The following is a 16,328-nucleotide window of genomic DNA, read 5'->3' as shown; positions in this document are numbered from 1 at the left end:
ACTTCCGCCGACAGAGGCCCGGCTCCCCTCCCCCTATAGCCTCTGACGGCGGCCCTCCGTGACGTGCGCTCTCTGACGTCATCCTGGCGGCGCCGCCGTGACGTGCGCTCTCTGACGTCACCTGGCGGCGCCGCGGAGCCGGCGGGAGCGTGCGGGCGCGGCTGATCGATGAGTGTGACCGGCGGCCCGGGGCGGGCGCTGTGGCGGCAGCCGCGCTGGGGCCTCGTCCGGAGGCGGTCGGGAATGGGACCCGGAGGAGGCCGAGGCCGCCACCCACTGCTGCGTCAGCCGCTGAGTACTAGGCGTTTTCGAGTCCGTGTTGGTGAAATTGGGGGTCTGAAAGCCCGGGGAGTTGTGAGAGTTCCCGCGGCCGAGGAGGCAGGCGTGACCGGCCTGTGTTCCGTCGGGCTCCGTCGGGGGGTGGGGGGCTGGGCTCCGCGGTGCGCGGCTCGCGGGCGCGTTCCCGCCTTCCCGCGCTGCGGTCCAGCGCTGTTACAGAAATAATCCACTTCCTCCTCCTCTTCCTCTTCCTCCTCCGGTGCACGCCCGACGGCGTGTGCGTTGTCGGTCGTGATAGCGTTGTAGGTTCGCTGTTAACTGTGGGCGCAATAAATGAGTCCAAACACAGAACCAGAATTCGCACGCCCTCTTGTTGTGTGAGAAGACTTTCCTTCTTTCCTTAGCTCTCTCCTTCTTTCGTTAAAACACCCAACCAAGCACGTAATTTTTTAAAAGACTTAAAGCAAACAGGTATTTTATTTTCGAAGTTAGAAACGAACTTGCAACATTTAGCAGGAGAAATTGACCCTACTGTGGCCTCAATGATTCAATAAGGCAGATTATGGAAGTAAGCTATTTAGTCTAAATCTGCATTGCTTAAAATCTCATCAGCCTGTCAAAACTGCAAGGCATCCCGGGTGAACTGTGCCAAGTCCTGGTCCGTGCACGCGTGTGGGCCTCACAGCACGGCCCGGGGTCAGCAGCACACAAAAGGGTGTATTTCTAGAGTGTATTACCAGTAAGGAAAAATAAAAACCTTTGGAGGAAATCTGATTTGGTGTGGGTGGTGGATGTTCCGAGGAAATCTACAAGACCGGCATCTGAAGTCATCAAGACGAACCCGTCTGCCGAAGGACAAAGTGGCAATTCAATTTGAAAATTAGCACTAAAGGGGCGCCTGGGTGGCTCAGTCGGTTGAGCGTCCAACCGCGGCTCAGGTCAAGATCTCGCGGTCGGTGAGTTCAAGCCCTGTGTCGGGCTCGTGCTGACAGCTCTGAGCCTGGAGCTGCTTCGGATTCTGTGTCTCCCTCTCCCTCCGCCCCTCCCCCGCTATTGTTCTGTCTCTCCCAAAACTAAGTACAACATTTAAAAAAAATTAAAAGAAAATTAGCACTAAAACATAAAAATGATTTTCACAAAAGTTTCCTGTCTATAAGATGTTCGTGTACAAAGTTATAGAAGAAAAATACCATGTTGAGACCACTGTATTTTCTTCACAAATAGATACTTCTCATTAATTTCTGTGGCACTTAGGAGAAGACTGTGTTCAGGTTACTAACAGTGTCTGTTCATTAAAGAGACATTTCTTTAACTTGGATGCAGGTACTACCCTCGAATGTGACACTGAGCATTATTTTTACACTTAGGCCCCTGGGTGGCTCAGTCGGTTGAGTGTCCAGCTCATGATTTCGTCCCACAGGTCATGAGTTCAAACCCCAGAATTGGGCTCTGTGCTGACAGCACAGAGCCTGCTTGACATTCTCTCTCTCCCTCTCCGCCCCTCCTCTGCTAGTGTGCTCTCACGTGCGTGCTCTCTCTCAAAATAAACTTTAAAAAAATATGTTTTTACGCTTCTCCCAACTAACTTCAAAGCACGGTCATTTTGCTGATGAAGTCTTAGGAGGATAAACAGACTGATGCTAATTTGGAAATAGGGTAACATTTCTCATTTTCTATTTTGCAAGTTAAATAACCTGAGGCTACAAAAAAATGAAATGTGAAATTGAAAAAGCAAAAGTAGAGTTGGGAATACTTAAACTGTACCTACTGGTGGGAATTTGAGGCATTATTTAGAAAAGTATCTCCAAGTGGCTTTTTAAAAATGCATCTCTATGTTGGGTACAACAATCTCAGTCCCGTTGTCGTATTTTGTTAAACTGGTCACACACCCTTAAAGTTAGATATTAGCAATGTTTAGCAAACCTTTCATTTGGGCTTATAGACTACAGCATTTAACCTTATGAAAGGAAACACTTAAGTCAGAGGCACAAAGAAGCCATTTTGTCACAGGGAAACCTGGGACCCAAATGTTACTTCTTTATGGGAAAGGTGCAGTCAACCCAGCACAGTTGCCACCAGCAGTCATCCAGCTGTTTAGTATATAAAGACTAGAAAACACAGAGACACCTGGGTGGCTCAGTTAAGTGTCCAACTCTTGATATCGGCTCAGGTCGTGATCTCAGGGTTGGTGAGTTCAAGCCCCAAATTGGGTTCTGTGCTGACAGTGTGGAGCCTGCCTGGGATTCCCCCCCCTCCTCTGCCCCTCCTCCACTTGTGCGCTCGCTCTCTCTCTCTCTCTCTCTCTCTCTCTCTCAAAATAAACTTTAAAAATTAGAAAACAAGTAAAAAAACAAATTATCCCAAATCCCATCCCCAGAAGCAACACTTGAAATCCTTGCACTGTCCCATCCTTAAAAATATATATATACCATAGTACTCTTCTGTTGCCACTTAAAAAAGGAATCGTACCTCCTTGTCAATAAATAATAGTTCTGCGTTATTTGATGGATACGCCATACTGTTTTTCTAAATAAAAGTTTTAACGTTTGCTTATTTTTGAGAGAGAGAGTACAAGCAGGGGAGGGGCAGACGAGACACAGAGTCCGAAGCAGGCTCCAGGCTCTGAGCTCAGCACAGACCCTGATGTGGGACTCCAACTCACAAATCACAATATCATGACCTGAGCCAAAGGCAGACACTTAACCAACTGAGCCACCCAGGCGCCCTAACCATACTCTGTTTTTTAGTGTACTTGAATTTAATCAATTCTGTATTGTGCTTTGTTTCTAATTTAACAATTACAGTGCTCCAATGAAGCAGTCGTCTTAAAACATGCATGCGTGTGTAATGTACTATATACAGTTCCGTGCTCTTAAGTCAGAAACTGTGGCCCAGACCTGTTCCCTATCTCTCTGAGCACCGTGCCTCGCACACAGTGGGTGTATTAGTCAAGAGGACTTAGGTCAGTTGTTCTCGACTAGGGGCAGTTTTGCCCCCCAGGGGGCACTTAGCAACATCTGGAGACATTTTTGATTGTCATGACTAGAGGTCGGGTACTAGTGGCATCCTGTGGGTAGAGGCCAGGGAGCTGCTAAACATCTCAGAATGCAGAGGACAGCCCCCACAACAGAGGATAAACCGTGCAAAATGTCAGCAGCACTGCTGTAGAGAAATACAGTTTAAGATGATGTAGCAAATCACATTCCACCGGACTAAGACCTTGAAATTTTCTTGCACACAACTTGGTGGCTTGCTCAAACAGCTTTCTTCCGGATGGGCACCCAGGGCCTCTGTCATCATGTGGCTTTGCTGTCTGAGAGCCATTTCCTTTTAGCTATACACACCGGAGAAAGCACGAAGAACATCACGCAGGAGGTTATATGGCCAGGCCTGGAAAGAGCAGCATACTTCTGCATCCAACTACTTCCATTGGCCAAAACCCAGTCTTGTGACCCCAATCTAAACTGCAAGGGAGGCTGGGAAATGTTGTCTTCTATGCATCCAGGAAAAGGAAATGGGATTGTTGGCATCTTGCCAACGTCTACCATTTTTAGTTTTCAAAAAAAAAAGTCTACAAATTAAGATTAAGGAAGGTGATACAACATCAAACAGGGGCAGCTGGATGGCTCGGTTAAGTTTATGACTCTTGATTTTGGCTCAGGTCATGATCTCACAGGTTCATGAGTTCGAGCCCTGCGTTGGGCTCTGTGCTGATGATGTGAAGCCTGCGTGGGATTCTCTCTCTCTCTCCACCCCTCCCAACTTGAGTGCGCGCTCTCTCTCTCCCTCGCTCTCTCAAAATAAATAAACTTTTTAAAAAAGCAGAAATTGTTAGATATTTAAAAAAAAAACATGTTTGCACATAGCTACTCAGTAGGTATTTGTTGAATAGGGTTCTTGACTATTTATGGAAAGGATGAATAGTGTTCTTTTAAAAAAGCAATCAGGTATTTGTTGAAGGCCTGCGTGGACACGCTGGGTATCTTGTGTCCTCTTATGCCCGCCCTCAGATCTACGTTCCACCCTTCACCTCGTTCTCGGTCCCAGGACGCTGACCTGACTGGACTGTATAGTCTCCCTCGTCCTCTGCCCCTCCAGGTGAACTTGGTGAACAGGGAAACCCAACAGAGTTGACGGGAGGGAAGGCAGAAGACTAGGCCGTTTATTTTCCGAGTTCCGCGTCAGGTTGACTTGAGCTCCCAAAGGAACCTGTTCTGTACAATTCTCTCCTTCCGGGTTCTGGCCACCTGGCCTTCTCCTCATCCCTTTGGGCCTAGGCTCTTTAATTATTCATCTATCCTGCCTGCACCTTCATAAGTAGTGCCTTTACAAACTAACTTTCCCAGATAGTCCTAATTCGGGTGTGCGCCTTGAGTCGCAATCCTGGCTGATACAAGACAGGAAAGCCTGATGGGGACGTTGCAAATTGTTTTTCTTCAAGTAAGAGATTACATCTGCCCTAAAAAACCTGAAGATCGTTGGGATACACGAGCCTGGAGCTAGTGGAATTAAGGGTAAATGCAGCAGAGATTTAGGGAAGAGGGGCTCATGTGCCAGAATACCTGGGGAAACCTCCTTGGATGGAGTGGATAAGAAAGAAGTGATTCTCGGAGGGGGAAATCACCGACAAGGCATGTGAGGTCAGAATGCTGGCATTTCTGGGTACAAAGTTGCACATTTTATATAATAAGTTCTGGATTATTTGATACAAGGAAAAATGGGGAACAATACAAAACAAATAGACTATGTTCAGTATATGAAGAGCCTGGATTCCCCCCCCCCCCAACCAGAGCAAATTGTTGAATTCGAGGTATAGAATAATCCTGTAGCTGTGGTAATAGGACAAAACAGCTTACTAATTATTCAGAGTTAAGTACTCTGGGACAGGCTGGCTGTAGGATTAACTGTTGCTTCATTCATGGCCTTTGAAGTGTGCGGAAATAAAACTGTCCTGAATAGCGTTGACCATTGATGTGAAGCAGTGAACAGCATTAACCCACCAAGAAATTAGAACACCCCCATTCATAGTAGTTAAAATGAACGAGTTAAACATTCACATTTGGAGGGAAGAAGTTATGGCCTCTCAGCAGCCACTAGCACTTTGTGACAGCCACCTTGATCATATTGGCTCGACTTCACTCCTGTCAGCGTTCACAGGTACCAGCAGCAGGAAGGACACACGGAAGCAAAAGCGCCCTGAAATTCGGAAGATCCCCCGCAAATTGGGGCCACGCACCTGCCTGTAGTTGTGATCAAGTGTCTATCGAAGCCCTCCTCTTCATCAGGATGATTTTGGGTGCTGGCTTTTGGGAATCTATATTGGCTTACCTCCCCAGAGCGGGTCCCACAAGAGGGCCTCGACCGCAGTGCCCCATGCTCTTGGCAACTGCATGCAGTATGAGAATAATGGACGGAGAGTCCAAAAACTTCCAACGGGATACCTGCTTAGATATTTTTACAGCACTTCCAATGACACCTGAGCACCGCAACCTTACTCTCCACGCTGTTGTTACCCAGAGACTTTCCCGAGGTTACAAATGTATAACCAAAGCTCGTGTTGACTGGCATGACGGTCTAATGTTGTAGAGAGAGTTGTGGCTATCTCACGGTTCACCAACTGCGTAATAAAGACTCTGAGGACCTGGTCCTGCGCTCTGTCACACTGACAAAGATTGCCACAAGCTGGCTGTAACTTCCTGACTTGTTCCTTCTACTTAGACCTATTTTCATCTCCAAGATACTGTGACTCTGTCTCACCTCTTGAATAGAATACTCTGAGCATGAGAAACCTGAGGCCCAGAGAACTGAAGCAACTGTCCCATGATCCCAGTTACTAGCAGAATTTGGGCTAAATCCGTCTTCTTGGACTTTGGTTCATTCTTTTAAAAATTAAAAGGAACAAGGTTTAACTTCACATATAATCGAAGTAGAAGAAAGGTAACCTCTAAAAATACCATTTATGGGATGGAAAATTGAGCTTTGCATTGATTTAAAATAGTCCACCGATACATTTTTTGCAGCCAATATCTATTCCTCCTCTGGAGTCGGCTGAAGATGAAGAGATGGTTGTTACATCTAAGTCCAAAACTTCCTGATTTTAATGTCTTGTGTCAGTTTTAATTTTCTGATTTAATTAGTTTCCTAATTAGAAGGGGTTAAATTAATTAACCTCATTATTTACTATATATTTAATGATTTCTCCCCTATTGGGAGTTACTCAATTTTCAATAATTGGAAAGCTTATGACAAGAGGGAATATTGCCAAGTTTTACACTTACTGCTTGCTGATCAGCAGCAGGAACAGGACAGGCTGAAGGGGACTTCAGGTGACATATCAGGTACATGCAAAGGCTGTTTCCCACTTGTTTTGAAACATGGCGCACGGAAAAACTTGGGTCGGGATTCCATAATTGCTATCAACTCTGAGTGGCTATATCCTTTGTTTCAAAGATATCCTAGAACATAGGATTTTATAAGAAATAGCCCTAGTTCATGACAATAAAATAATTATGAAGTTTTGGATAATGCTAGATAATTACAATGAAAAGGAGACTTTCGGAAATTGTCACCCATATAAATGAAACACTAAAATATTCAGATTTTCCTCAGACTTTGTTAATGGACAACCTCGATGGCATTTGGGAAGACATAGTAAAATCATAGTCTAATATCCACATGGCTTGTGGAAATCACAAAGGCCTGTTCCTATGTATAGATATAAGCAATTTGTGGATAACAATGTTTTAAAGAAGTAATATACAATGAAGAACACAAACAAGGCCCTATCCATACAATGGCTGAATTTTTCTTTGCCCACTTTGGAAGTACAGTCTAAGGCAGATTTGGGTAATCTGTCCTCTGCTGTGCAGAGACTAACGGAGACGGGAGGCAGCTGCTCATTTCTCCATGCCTCTTCATTGCCACTTGCACATAGCACCACCACTACCTGGGAGAAGCCCAGACCCACAAGAGGTGACGTGAGGAAAGCTTGGGTGGTGGTGCAGGTTTAAACGCACACCTAACATATTTAGTAGAACGAAGTGGTCTGATCATAGGAAATTCGCTTCAGTTGAGCCCTCAGCTGCGTCAGCAGTCCAGACACACCCATAGAACGACTGGGTTCTGTTCTAGAAGCAATGCCAACATGAGTTGTGTAGAGTGACCGAATTCACAGCGGGGAAATGCTATAGAGACTGGGATAATTAGGGAGAGCCTGGTAGAGGGCCCTAAGGGTAATAGGAAGAGGACGAAGACGTCCATCCTGCTGGGAGCGTCAGGCCTCAGCAGAGGCCTGGCCCGGAAGGCCCAACATGGCGGGCGGCAAGGCAACTCCGGAAGTGAGGACGATGGTGTGGGCGGACCTCTGAAAGGCAGCAGCAAGCAGCAGATTGAAGACCTTCAGGGCACACTGTGTAGGAAGTGACAATAATTGCCCATATTTATCATTGATCAGAATCTATCTATTATGAGGGCTAAATTTGAGACAGTAGAAGCTGGTCTTTAATTTGATCCCATTTGGAAAATACTGGCCGTGCTCAGTGTAGACTCTGGGTCTACAGTACTCCGGAAGTGCCAGCTGCACAGCGCCCCCTGCTGTGGCCCCACACTCACCGTAGCTTCTTGTTGCCTGTGGAGCGAAGTTCAGTCCCGTTAGCCTGCCTTCCATGAGCTCCACGATCACCTGTTATTCTTTGACATACACCCCATCCTTATTCCCCAGAACTGAGCACCCCAGACTTATATCTGCTACTCCCCTTCATTCACGCTCTCTTCCCACCAAACTGGACTACTTTCTTCAATCACAGCCACAACTCTCACCTCCATGGCTTTCTACAGACTGTCCATCTCTCCATCTGGAATGACCCCCTCCAATTACACACCTATGCAGATCTTACCTCCTCCTCCCATGGCCAAGCTCAAGTGCCCGTTTCTTGAAACATCTCTCAAGCCTTGAGATAGAAATATTTGTCCCTTCTATTTATGATTACAAACAAATCGTGTAAGTGAAGGCTCTTTGGCACGGATCACGGATGACTAAGCTAATCAAATATGAGAGAGTTTACCTCAACCCGTTGTAATGGCTGGTGTGATGCATCTGTGAGCCATTTTCAAGGCAAGGAATACAACAGGGTAGGGAACCTAAATGTGATAGCTTACCTCCATCCCTATATCTAGATATAAAATACCAAAAAGACTTTATTTTGAAATACTTCGTCATCTCACACCCTGTCCCCACGTAATCCTTCCACGACTAACTGAAACAAGTCTTATTTCCCTTAACGTGTATTTCCTCCACTCTTTGATATGTGCCCGATGAAGAGTGGACAGTGGACACATATTTAAAGAGTAGATGGCTGCACTTTGAATCAATTAATATCATTGCTAATGGTTTTGAGGCACCATTAAAGACAGTCATCCTTGTGCAAATTTAAAACTTAACTCTTCTCGTGAAGTTGCTATGTTACTGGCTGTTGGGTTTTATTTTACAGATAGGGAAATGCTCAGAAAGGTTAGGTCTTGGGTCAGCAAAGTCTTTTTTGTGAAAGGCCAGGTAGAAAATATTTCAGGCTTTATGATCCATAAAGTCTGTTTTGATTTCTTACCTTGGCTGCTGCAGTGTGAAAGCACCATGGACAGTGTGCTTACCAATGAGCAAGGCTGTGTTTCAACAGAACTTTATTTGCCAAAACAGGCAGTGGGCCAGATTTAGCCTTTGGGTCTTGGTTTGCCAACTAGGGGTGTGGGGGCAGGGGGAGGGGCAGGGCTCCAGGGTTACAAACTTGAAAGTGGAAGAAACAAAGACTGACACCCAACAGGTGTGAACTAAGCCACCAGCCTCACAGCCCCGGTCTGCACGCTTTCTGCTTCATTCTGATAACTCTCTGCTCTCCTGGGGTCTGTCTGAATGCTTGACCATCAGGAAAACAGGGAGATTAGGGCTAATTAATTAGTCCAGACTTTGAAATCCAGAGAGAAAAGGGCCTCATATTAAGTGCAAATCATCATCCTAAGTAATATGTTTGTGGCACTTTCATTAAATTTTCTCTCAAATCTTGAAAAATATGTATCTCCTGGCTGCCAACATTTTCATCTTAGTATAATTATGAAGCCTCCCCAAATAATCATTTTTCGGTTTGTGATACTCAGTGGGGCACAATGCCAGCTGCTGAGACCTGACCGAGCTGTTTGAGACTTATTAGCACGGCACAGGTGAAAATGAGTAAAGTCTTAGTGAAATTTGTTCATAGTGTATTGAATATAAATGCCTATTGTCTAGTGGCATGCGTGGAGAAAAAAAAAAAAGAGCACTAATCAAAAGAAGTTAAAATAATTCCGTGTCAAGATAAATATGGGGATTTAGGGACATTTTCCCAAGATATTAATAAAAACCATTTTGGTTACCAAATACAAGCCAGACATTTCAACATGTGATAACTGTTTTTATGAACAACATGTTCACAAACAGAAAATGGTCACAAAATTAAGTATGTGGCTCCTTAAGTAAGTTAAATACCTTTTTTTTTTTTTTCCATTTCCTAACAGGAGCAAGTATTTTGGACCTGAAGCTTAGAGCAAATCTAGGGACTATGAATCTAAAAAAGTATCACTCTTCGTTTATGGACTGCCTATTCCTGGTCAGTTCTACAGACACATTTTCTAAGATACTAAAAACCCAATGACATCAAAGTTCTAATACTCTCCTCTGTTTCCTAGGCAGGGTTTACAAGTAACTCTGAACTCCATTTAAATCAGTTCATCATCTTTCCTTGAACACATGCTACCCCTTCAAAGACAGAGACCAAAGCGGGAAGTGGCTTACCAGTTCGGAGCATGGAGGCTAGAGGATGAATCAGAAAGACAAACACAGGAAAGAAACAGCTGATGTCCTTCAATTGGGTGGCAGTGACTTTCTGTTATTTCGTTTGTAACAGAAGAATAGCAGAGAGTCACCTCCATGAACGCAAAAGCAATTTACTTTCAGAATTCTTGGCCCAGGAACCCTCTTCAATTACTGAGTGATTTAATAGAGTTCCGGATAATTCTAACATGTTTCTAAGTGGGAGAATTTGCTTAACCTATTTGCCTATGTGTGGCAGCTCTAAGGAATTTCACCAAAGTACAGAAAATGAGAGGAATATGCAGACAGTGTTGAGTCCCGCATTCCACTGCTATGGAAAATTTGCAGAGTATTGGGTGTGTGTTATAACATCATAAACATTGAATTGTAAGTGTTGTCATTTATGGATTTTACTCCATTCACCTACCTGTTCATTGGGATCAGAGAAAGCAGGTTCATTTATACCCTCTTTAGCATCGGAATTTACAGATTCATCAGAGATTAGCGCACCTGAAACTCAATCCATCGGTGTTTGCCAGTTTGCCACAGCCTGTTCTGGGCAGCACCTTCTTGGAACCCATCCTGGGAACGGTTGCTTATTTCCTGAATCAGATATTTTCAGACATAAAATGATCGAATTTCAAGGCTTCTTGATGCTGAGTGAAGATCCAAACATGCAAGTAAAATAGGCTTTACAGGGACTTGAGCGGGGCCATATCAAGATTTCCCTGCTCCATACACTAGTCTTCATTTTCTTCCTTGGTACCCTACTATCCCCTCTTCTGTCTTACTTGACTCGGTGTTATCGGTGATCTTCATTTCTTTGGTGCTCAGATGGGAGCCATTTGGGGAAGTTGGGTTGGTAAGGTAACACATGCCAGAGGAGGGTTTAAATCCAGAGGAACATGACTTCTCTCACCTTGCATCTTGCAGTAATGGTTTCATTCGTAGTAATTACATATTTGTTCAGATGTCCACTCCTATCAACAAAAAAGAAAAAAGAAAGCCTGCTTATTCGTATTGCCACTTAATGTCCCTTGATGGGCCTCTACTACCTTGCATCAAGTTCCCAGAACTGTTTTTTTTTTAATTTTTTTAAATTTTTTTAAAATTTACATCCAAATTAGTTAGCATATAGTGCAACAATGATTTCAGTAGATTCCTTAATGCCCCTTCCCCATTTAGCCCATCCCCCCTCCCACAGCCCCTCCAGTAACACTCTGTTTGTTCTCCATATTTATGAGTCTCTTCTGTTTTGTCCCCCTCCCTGTTTTTATATTATTTTTGTTTTCCTTCCCTTATGTTCATCTGTTTTGTCTCATAAAGTCCTCATATGAGTGAAGTCATATGAGTTTTGTCTTTCTCTGACTAATTTCACTTAGCATAAGACCTTCCAGTTCCATCCACATGGTTGCAAATGGCGAGATGTCATTCTTTTTGATTGCTGAGTGATACTCCATTGTGTATATATACCATATCTTCTTTATTCATTCATCCGTCAATGGGCTTTTGGGCTCTTTTCATACTTTGGCTGTTGTCAATAGTGCTGCCATAAACATGGGGGTGCATGTGCCCCTTCGAAACAGCATCCCTGTATCCCTAGTAATGCAACTGCTGGGTCGTAGGGTAGTTCTATTTTTAGTTTTTTGAGGAACCTCCATACTGTTCTCCAGAGTGGCTGCACCAGCTTGCATTCCCACCCAGATCTGTTTTTCTCTTATTCCACCCGATAATAATTTGGGGGCATCTACTGCTGCCTTCCTGACTTGAGTATCCCTGTTCTTACAACTTACAGCTCCACATCTGTCTGGAGTGCAGGGGACTCTTTGTTCTCCCGTGCCCTGTGATTAGAGCCAGTGGAGAGCTATGACAACCTATGACTAGCCAGATGCTTGCTAAGGGCAAAAAAATTACACAATGGATAGGGGGAGAAGGAAGTTGTAAACTCCAGCCATGACCACACGACCAGTTGTAGAAGCAACAGCCTCACCCAGACTGTTCAATCAACTCCACAGCTGTGTGAGGTTCAGTTGCTACGATGAATTCCTCATCCTATCTTGTGTTTGCTCCGCTTATCTAGTTAAACCTAGATTCAGGGTCTGTGATATACAAATTCATGTGCATATGCAACTTCCTGCCCTCTTTTCAGGTGAGAACAGAGAAACTTTCCTTCTGACTCTAAAGCTTTAGATCTTATCCCACCTGCATACATCCTGAATTGTGTATCACTTATTCTTTCTCTCCCTTATATATTCAACCTCTCTTTATTGGGTCTTCCAAAAATCTTTTTTTTTTAATGCTTATTTATTTATTTGACAGGGAGAGGGGTAGTGCAAGGGGGGAGGGGCAGAGAGAGAGGGAGAGAGAGAGAATCCCAACACAGGGATTGAACCCACAAACTGTGAGACGACCTAGCTGAAATCAAGGGTTGGGTGTTTAACTGACTGAGCCACCCAGGTGCCCCCCCCAAAGCTTTTAAATGAGCTCATGCTTTTATTTTTTTTAAGTTTATTTATTTTGAGAGAGAGAGTCCCAAGCAGGCCCCACACCATCAGCACAGAGCCTGATGCATGGCTCCAACTCACAAACCATGAGATTATAACCTGAGCTGAGATCAAGAGTCAGACACCTGACCAACTGAGCCACCCAGGCACCCTTAAACACCCTTTGTAAAGTCCAAACTCTCTGTTAGCCTGGGTCCCTGAGCGACCACAAGCAGCACCTCACAGTGGATGTGGTGTGTGAGTTAGAAAAGATTGTGAACCAAGGCAAGTTCAAATGCTGCTGCAGGAGAGTCTAGCTAAAACTTGCAAGACCAGAGATACAAGCATGAACATGGACAGGTATGAAGTTGGCTCTCGATAGGTGAGGGAAAGTAGTTGGGAGAGGGCCTGCTAGCCTACAAGTGGTACCCAAGCACCAGGATAAATAAAAGACAATCTTTTCTTTCATACTTGTACCCTTCTCTCAAGGTTCAAAGTCAACAGAGGGAGCAATGAATTTGTCAAACCTAGGTTGACACCTATCCTCTCTTTACACCATGGTGCTGACAGAGAGGCTTTGAGTCTTTCAGTACCTCCAGAATAGGCAGGTGTCTCAATTTCTTGTTCCTCTATCAACTGTCTACAGTGCTGGGTGACAATTACCCCTCCATCAGTGGGGTTTTGTCTTAGGGAAAGGAAAAGGATTCTTGTGGCAACAATAACAGCAAACAGATTAGTGTATTTTCTCTCCCTTTTTCTACTTATACGGCTAAGCAAAACATAATCGTAAATATTTCTGTCCCTTTTTATTAAAAAAAAAAAGGTAATTTCACAACTAGTTTCCACTTAATATATCATGGCATGCCTCCAAGTTAGTATGGGTACTTCCAACCTAAAAAAAGTTATACAGTTCATATCATGGTTCTACCATAATTAATTGAACCATAACCTAAATGCCCACTTACAGAGATAGCTCTCGTTTTTTTGCCCCCCACAAACAACACAGCAATAAACAGCTTTGTCCTACAATTAAGAACTGGTGCTTTTATTTCTGAAAAATTGAGTACTGATTCTCAGAGAAGGACTGCTGGATCACAGAATATACACTTAATTTTAGTAGGTCCCCCTAGGTTATTTCCTCCCCAAAGTAACTTATATTTCCACCAGCAGTTTTGGTTACTGTCAGCAGTGGATAGGATTGTTCGTTTCCCTACACTCCCATCAACTTTAGATGTTATGCTATTCTTCACCCATCAGATTAGAAAAATGAAAAAGATTTAAGAAAGTAAACTGCAGCATTTCTCTATCTGCAAGGGAGACTGATCACCTCTTCATATCTTAATTTGCTCTTAGCACAGCAGTTATGCTCATTTTTAATTCATGTTCTATGTCAGGAATGCTTTGCAAATGCAAGCCTCTTAAGATGTCTCTGGCGGCAAGTGTGTATGTGTTTGTGTGTATGAGAGGATATATACATACACAAATAATATATATTCACACGTAGACAGGTGTGTGCCAAAGGCAGCAAGACGTGTGTGGCTGGTGAACCTAGGCTATGATACGTGGATTCTCATTTCATTATTCCCTCAACTTTTCCAGAAGCTTGCACATTTTTCAAAATAAATTGTGGGAGAAAGGTGGTCTCTCCAGTTGCAAGTGTGGTATATCTTGCATCTCTGGGTTTTCCAAGACTCAGACCTGGGCTGCCTGACTTCATTACCCATCACTCTATGTGTCCACTGATTTCTGGCTTCCTGCCTCCCTGGTCCCTGATCTGTAGGGTGTCTCAGCCTTCGGTATTCACCCGCCTTCCAGTGCCACCCACAAGCTAAATCCAAGGAGCGTCCAAAGTTTGGCAGATCTTCTCCAGCAGCCGAGCCTCTCTTTATGACTTGCTTGGGGCACTTGTACCAAGTTATTGCACATATGCTCCGGGGTGACCAGCAGTCCCGATTTGCCAGTAACCGGAAAGACCTGCATCCTGGGAAATCCCTCAGACTGGAGCAAACTGAGATGGTTGGTCACCAACAACTGCCTGCCCAACCTCTGTGAGAGAAAAAGTTACCCTGACCCTTGTTAAAACAGTAAGGAGGAGTTTTTCAATAGAGGAGAGAGATTGGGCTCAACTCCGAACACCTCAAAAACAGTTGGGGATTTCTAGCCAAGGAGAAGACTGAGGGGTCAGGGTATGGAAACTACTAAGAGGAGGCATCAAGGATAGGGGACTCTTGCTAACGTGGCTGAAGACAGGCCAGGTGGGGAGGAGGACCTTGATCAGACATCAAGGGTGGGTGGGGTGACCTGGCAGGATTCTTGCTAAGACCAGGCCGGGCAGACCCAAGATAGGACTAACCAAAAGGAGGGCTCCATGGATCCAGACAAAAGGTCCATAAAACAGAGTCTCTGTTGCCTCCACATTGGAGAATGGGGCGCCAGTCAGAGTTTATAACTGAATCGGTGGCCCGAGGACTGTCACTGCCATGCGAAAGTGAGATTGTTGTTGCAGAGTGGGACAGGTGGCTCCGAGGACGCCAAGACCAAGGGTAGGAGGGCCGGTCAGTGCAGCCCTGCTCTAAGCACAACCAAGGGGGGGTAGGTAGTTCATGAAGACTTTACAGCATTGTTAGTCCCTGTATGGTTGACCCATAAAACTGTTACATGTAGCCTACCAGAATTATTGTACCCATATTGTACCCAATTATTGTCACCAAGACCCAAAACCTTTTAGTGACTCCTGCAAGTCTTCCTGGCCACAAGAGAACCAAGGTCAACCATCAGATCTCACAGTCGGGCTACAATGTCACAAAGTGTTTTTCACAAACATCTTCATTAGCCAACGTGGGCTTCGGATAGATTTTTTTTTTTAAGGGCATTTACATATCTAGGAAAATGGCCATTCAAAGAGAAGTTTTGTGACCTAAGGAGGGAAAAAAATACCAGAAAACAAGAATTTTTGCTTGTAACACCATGATGGGCCTCAAAAACCATGCTTCTTACAGAAAGATCTACTTATATTTTACCTGAAAAGGGCTCAGTAGTTATTCTTCGGAAGCTGTCGGCGTAGTAACTCCCCGGAGATTAACGTGAGTAGCTACAACTGGTCAGGTAGGTTGAGAGTCAGACAAACAGCCTCGGGGAGCCGCAGTGGGTGGTGGGACCCCGGCAGACTCAGGTTTGATTCATTGATTGGCTTAAAAACCCCTGCAGCACATAAAGCTTAATTGGGCGCAGAGAGAGTTGGGGCCCCAAGACAATGATGATGAAGGCAACTGCACCTGCTCAGAGTTGCAACACGACCGTGGATCTTGGTGCTTGAACAATTCATCCGATTATCTGCGGAGCACAGGCTATGGTTAGAAGCACATGCCTGCAGCCGTTGAATGCGCGGTTTCCTCTTTAGTTCTTGTAGACGATGCCGTTCGTTGATCTGCAGGATGGACGCCAAGCACGTGAACGCAAAAGGGTAATGCCCCCTGCCCTGTGAGAGTGGTACTGTTGTCCCCTGACAATACAGAGTCCACTTTGCCAGCACAACTTTGTGGATCTTAGTGGGTTAGAGCCTTGAGAGTTCTAGAACTGACAAGTGCTAGAGTATATAGCAAAAAAGCAAGATGTATAATACAGCGTCATCATTGAAAAGCAGGAAAAATCACATGAGAGAGCACCAATGATTTTAAGCTTTCCCATTTAACTGTCATTAGCAACCCTACTTTGTCCTCTCCTTTCTC

At 44.6% G+C, this 16,328-nt stretch overlaps 1 protein-coding gene across 2 annotated transcripts in view; it reads left to right on the top strand.

Annotated features, from left to right (window-relative positions):
* HTR5A (5-hydroxytryptamine receptor 5A) overlaps nt 1-16,328 on the top strand; it is a 42,659-nt gene that overhangs the window by 727 nt on the left and 25,604 nt on the right. The window lies entirely within an intron of this gene.

The sequence above is a fragment of the Neofelis nebulosa genome, chromosome 4, assembly GCF_028018385.1.
Source record: "Neofelis nebulosa isolate mNeoNeb1 chromosome 4, mNeoNeb1.pri, whole genome shotgun sequence".
NCBI classification, from domain to species: domain Eukaryota; kingdom Metazoa; phylum Chordata; class Mammalia; order Carnivora; family Felidae; genus Neofelis; species Neofelis nebulosa.
Note: the sequence above shows the minus strand (reverse complement) of the source record. Positions and strands in the feature narration are given on the sequence as shown.